Source organism: Lathyrus oleraceus, chromosome 7 (genome assembly GCF_024323335.1).
Source record: "Lathyrus oleraceus cultivar Zhongwan6 chromosome 7, CAAS_Psat_ZW6_1.0, whole genome shotgun sequence".
NCBI classification, from domain to species: Eukaryota; Viridiplantae; Streptophyta; class Magnoliopsida; order Fabales; family Fabaceae; genus Lathyrus; species Lathyrus oleraceus.
The window spans coordinates 402,844,652-402,850,746 of record NC_066585.1 but is presented as its reverse complement, the minus strand read 5'-3'; the positions used below and the strand labels follow the sequence as shown (position 1 = coordinate 402,850,746).

Below are 6,095 nucleotides of genomic sequence, written 5' to 3'. Positions count from 1 at the left end.
TTTACTCTAGAGTTTAATCCCTAATATATATTAATTTGTATAAGTTATTGATATTTATAATTTTTTTTATAAAATATTTTATAACATGATAATAACTAATAAATATATAAATGGTCTACAATAAATATCATTATAATTTCATTAAATATATAAATTATCTTATAAAATATGAAAAATATTGAGAAAATGGGCATTCACAACAATTCTAACATAACACGTGTTTTCCTATTGGTTAAAATTGATGAGTTTGAGATAGAATATGACACATCTCCTCTTATATTAGATCCCTCTCTAAAATAACAGATCCTCTGCCCTATCTCTAAAAAACCGATACTCTTCTTCTTTCTCCCTCACATCAAAACTTTTCCAGCCACCATGTAGCTTCTGGAACTGGTGGTGCGAAACTCCTTTTCCACCTCTAATCTCTTTTGAGGTTGACACCCACTCCACCCTTCACCCTCTCTGGGTTGCATCAGATTTGATTTCTTCTTCTCTAGTTTGGTTCTGGCGACGGTCGCTCCAGGAGGATCGTCAATCGACTGCTTTAGATCCGAAGTCGTGATCTTTTCCCATCCTTTGGTTGGTTTATTCTTGTTGACTGTTTTATGCTGTAACTCGGTTGCAGTGCTCTCCTAGGTGGCACTTTCGACGTTTGTGGAAGCTCATTCTCTAATGGGTTTACTGCAAGTTTGTATTTCTGGTACAAAGTTGATATCTTGAGTTTTTGATTCTCTTATTGGCTTCAAATCTGTTGAGATCTGCAAATTTCAAAATTTAAGATTTGCCTCTTTGTAATGACACTAACTTAATATCCACATCAGTCTTGAAATTGATGTGAGATTGTTTTCATATCTGCATCATTCTATTTGATGTTGGATTGTTGCTGGGTTTTTTCAAGAGGTTTTTGGTTCGTGAATCAGTCTGTGGCGGTTAGTTCATACATTATGCTGAAAAGTGAATGCTCACACTAGACTATTTTTTACTTTTTGGTTTCGCGCCCATAAACGGGTTCGTCGGATACTGTATGTCGTGTGTGCTCTTTTACTTTAGTTATTTTTAAAAAAACCACTTTGATGTATTTGATTTATTTGCATACCCTTCCGTGATGGTTTCGTGGTTTGACTAGGTTTGGTTTATGTCTCTCAGGACTTTGTAATTTTTTGATTTCGGTAAGTTGGTGTGTTTTGGTTTTTTGACCTTGTCTTTTTTTCTTCTAAATAAAATTCTTAAATTAAATATTGAATTTCATTTGATTGGATTTTTTTTTAAAATAACCAAATTTTTAAAAAAAAATCGAAAATAACCAAGTTTGTAGAGGATGCGCCAGATGAATTGGCACACCCCCCAAACCAGTAAGAGGAGGCGCCAGATGCATTGGCGCACATGCATTGGGCCTCATGAAGAGACGCCAATGCTTGTGGCCCCTGCATGGCCCTCCAAGAGGAGGCGACAATGCCTCTGGCGCCTGTGTGTGTTTTGTGTGCTGGCGCTAATGGTCCTGGCGCCTGTGTGTAATGTTCATGTGGACGCCATTTCAACTGGCGGCCACGTGTTTTTTCCAATACATCTTCCGTCTCTATAAATACCATGTCTTGCATACAATTATTTTCACTCAAATTCATCTCATAGTCTAGTTCATTCATCAATTTCAATTTTCTTTGTTTCAACAATGTCTGCATACATTCAGAAACGAAATGTTGATGTAATATTTTCTGCCGTTGCGGCTCCGATACAGGTTCGACTTTGGAACACAGATACGTTTGAACATCTTAATCGGATGTTGCACAGTTGGTTAGAGGGAGAAATTGGAGAGGGTGAACGGATTAGAAGAATACAATGGCTTGTGTCCACGTTCAACCAAAACGGAGAAGTGCACGAATGGGTGGATATTAAGACCGACCAAGACGCTCGTAGGATGATGCATTACATGTTCAAAATTGTTTTGATGGTTGTAATCGCATAGTTTTTGTATTCTAGTTGTTTTAATTGTTTGTGTTATTTTTTAAGAACAACTGTCTTTTCGTCACAGACGTCTACTATGAAGTAAATTTAGTTGTCCATACATTGCAACAAAGGTACTTTGAAATAAATTTAGTTTTCCATATATAGCAATAGAGGTACATCTGAATTTATCTGGTTATGCTCGTTCCAACACTAGGACAGTTATTACGATTGTGACCTAGTTGACGGTATGAACTACATAGTCTAACCATTTTGTTCTCCATATCCATTTCAGTTCGAATCTGGGTGCTGTTAGGGCGACCCTTTTTCTTCCTTCTCATAACTTTGTTGTGCCAGACGATGTCCCCTTGATATTCTGGCCAATAATCCTCTTTTGCCACTACCGAAAAACTAATTTTATAAACATTTGAAAGGCTGGCGACTTTGTAAACTTCAGATAGCAAGTAGGATGGATCCTTTCGAAGCTTTGAGCACGCCGCAATGACATGGGAGCAGGGTGTACGAAAGGCTTGGAACCTTCCACAGTCGCACCAACCTCTATCTAGTTCGACTCTGTATTTTCCCATCGGCATGCCCTCATTGTGATCCATGGACTCGGCAACACTAAACCAACCTTTAGTTTGGTCAAATACTGTAACCACATGTGTGTTTGCTTTGGCAGCTTCATGGCTGATGAATTTCATTGAAGCATCATTGAATAACTGTCCAGATTGCAACACGGAACTCCATTTTGAGCGTCTGGTTTCAAACAACGCCCCTAGCCTGAAATATGTAGCTTGCACCAAAGCGGTTATTGGTAGGTTACGAATTCCTTTAAAGACAGAGTTCATTGATTCCACAAGATTTGTTGTCATGTGGCCCCAACGCTGACCGCTGTCGTATGCCCTAGTCCACTTCTCCAACGGAATACTATCGATCCACTGAACCGCATCTTCGTTCGACAATCTTATTTCCTCGCGGTAGTGTTTGAAAGAAGGTTCTGATAATGTGTAACCTGCATTGATAACCTTCTTACGCAATGTCTTATCTTTGATTTCCCGCATGAAATTCTAAGCAATATGTCTAATACAAAACACATGCGTCGAATGAGGATTTTGCTAGCCATTGTCAATGTTATTATATGCACTGATGATTGAGGGGTGTCTATCAGAGATCAAACACAAGTTAGGCTGAGGTGCAACGTGCAATCATAGATTTCTTAGGAAAAAACTCCATCCCTCAGCAGTCTCCCCTTCAACTAGGGAAAAGGCGATCGGAAAAATATTGTTGTTCCCATCTTTGTCACTGCCATCAGTAACATTCCTTTGTATTTTCCATACAACCATGTACCATCAATTTGTATAATTGGTTTACAGAAAGAAAAACCTATGATACACGGTTGATACGCCCAAAATAGATGGTGAAATATTATATTTCCAACAGCACACGTACCATCTGGTGTATATGCGGGCAATGTTTCCATCTTGAAAATTGTCCCCGGAGCATAGTGTTTTAGAGCCAACAGGTATTTTGGAAGTTGTTTGTAAGATTCCTCCCAATTGCCAAACACTTTTTCAACAGCTTTTGTTCTAGCTATCCATGCCTTCCTATATGATGGAGTGTACTCATACTCTGCCCTAATATGCGAGATTATTGTACTCACCTTTAACGATGGGTTATCGCCAATGACAAACAATATTTCATCGCATATTAGCTGAGAGTTTAATTTACGATGATCCTGCATTGGGTATGTCAGCATGCATGTGTGATCTGGACCCATTGATCCAATCTCCCAAGACTCGCTCCTCTTCCGGTACGAAGCTGACAACCTAAAAAGGCAGTGCTCATTCGAACAATAAAATTTATACCTCGATGCGTCAGTTCTGTCTACTATGAAATCTGCTGATAGTTGTATGTGGAATTTCTTAATGGCTTTTACACATTCCTCTTTTGTGCGAAATTTGTCTCCTTGTTTCAGAGATCCTTGCATTTGCACGTAAGGATTGTACCATACATCTGTCGAAGGTTCATCTGAACCCAAATTTAACCTTGTCATGTGTTGGGGTGGGCAATATACATGACTTGCTTGTATTGGCTCCTCTTCCTCTTCAGCATTCACCATCGAGTCAATCATGATCTCAGGTTCCTCTTTTTCATCGTCTGGAACATTCACCTCAACTTGTTCGTCATCAGTCTCACAAAACACTTGTGACTGATCAATGTACTGAGACTCCTGTTGTTGATGTGGTAATATATACAACTCTATATCGTTGTAACTGGAATGTTCGTGACTGTCAAACATATGTTGAACATCATCATCATCTCGAATCTTCTTCTGATAAAATTTTACCTGGTTTTCTGCAAAACAAACTGGATTTTTATAGATGATCTGACCCACATTATTGCACTACAATTTCTTTTCTACTCTTTGTTTCAGATGTGAAAAATTTGATCGTCGATTTATTGTAAACCGAGTCACCTTTGTGTTTCGAAAACAAAAACCGAACAACTGATGATCAAATACTTCACCTTCGACATGTGCACTAATCATGTAATGTTGTGTGGAAGACATTGTGTTGAAATATTAAATATGTAGATAGTTTTGAATGGAATTGAAACTGAATGCATTGCTAAGTTGTTCAACTGCACAGCATAAATAGTTGATCATTGGTAAGTTGGTCGATGCATTGATAACTTGGTAATTGTCTGTGCAGACTTGACCATGCATGCAGTTGAAGGAATCCAGCACGCAGAGAAAAGATTGAAAAGAATACACAAGCGTCAGGGAATCAAAGAATCTCTGAGCTCTGTGCCCTAAGATTCCAACTTAGGCGCCCATTCCCTAGGCGCCATAAAGTAACTGAGGCGCCAAAGGGTTGGGTGCCTCTTCACAAAATAACACTTAGGCGCCACTAGGAAGGGCGCCCCTTCCAATTGCCCTACACTAAGGCGCCAAGAGGAAGGGCGCCTCTTCCTTGCATGTGAGAAATCACATGTAGGCGCCAAACTCAAGGGCTCCTCTTCCCTTGCATGTGATTTCTTCACATGCGCCAAGAAGATTCCTCACATGCTGAATTTTGTCATTCTCTTGTCTCCTCTTGCCTTTCCATGCAACCAATCACACTCTTTTTAGGTTCCAAATCTACTCACTCATTCATCTATAAATAGTCTCTCATATCAACAATATCAAATCATCTTCATCAATACTCAAGTATTTTCTTCTACCGCATTTCTTTCATCTACCAAACTCAAGCTTTGCAAATTCAAATCATGTCTTTGTTGACTATGGGCGATGAACACAGAGGCACAATCGAGAATATCTCGACATTTGTATGTTATCCCTCTCTTTTAGTTTCTATTTTTGGATTACTTCTAATACATATCTTCTTTGTGTTATACCTTTGTAATCTCTCTCTTTTTAGTTTCTATTTTAGGATTACTTCTTATACATATCTTCTTTGTGTTATACCTTTGTAATCTCTCTCTTTTTAGTTTCTATTTTTGGATTACTTCTTATAGATGTGTGTTTGTTGAGTATGTATTTCTTCTTCTAATTGTAATTTCTTATTTTTTTGTTATTAGGATCCGAAGCGGTTTAGATGCCGTGTACATGAATATGTACCCCACGATCCTTTAATAGAACCATATATTAGAGGATGTGGATTTGGAAATCTACTAAAAATTGTTTCGTACTCGGTGGACTACAAGTTCATTCTGGCTTTGTTGGAGAGGTGGAGACCCGAGACCCACACATTTCACCTTCTGATTGGTGAGTGTACCGTCACACTTGAGGACGTGTACATGTTATTGGGTCTCCGTATAGGAAAGGCAGTGAATGGGCAAGTTAACCAAGACAACAATATATGCAATGAATTATTGGGTGCCCCTTTGTTAGACGACGAAACTGAGGGAGACACACCCGGTCAAGCAAGGGGGCAAGGTATAAATTTTTAATATCTTAAACAATATTATGCCAATATAGTATTGTCCGACGATTCAACCGAGTATGAGAAAATAATAAAAGCTCGGTGTTATATTATGATTTTATTTGGTAACTTTTTGTTTCCAGAAAGTACAGGTAATTCTGTGAATATAATGTATTTACCTTTATTACGCAACATTAATAAGGTAAACACTTATAGTTGGGGTTCAGC

General features: G+C 38.5%; 1 long non-coding RNA gene across 1 annotated transcript; it reads left to right on the top strand.

The window, feature by feature from the left end:
• Window positions 1-217: 217 nt before the first annotated feature.
• LOC127101673 (uncharacterized) lies at window positions 218-2,128 on the top strand. Its single transcript, XR_007794687.1, has 2 exons — window positions 218-1,169; window positions 1,736-2,128. It is a non-coding gene; the product is annotated as an uncharacterized LOC127101673 (long non-coding RNA).
• Window positions 2,129-6,095: the final 3,967 nt, after the last annotated feature.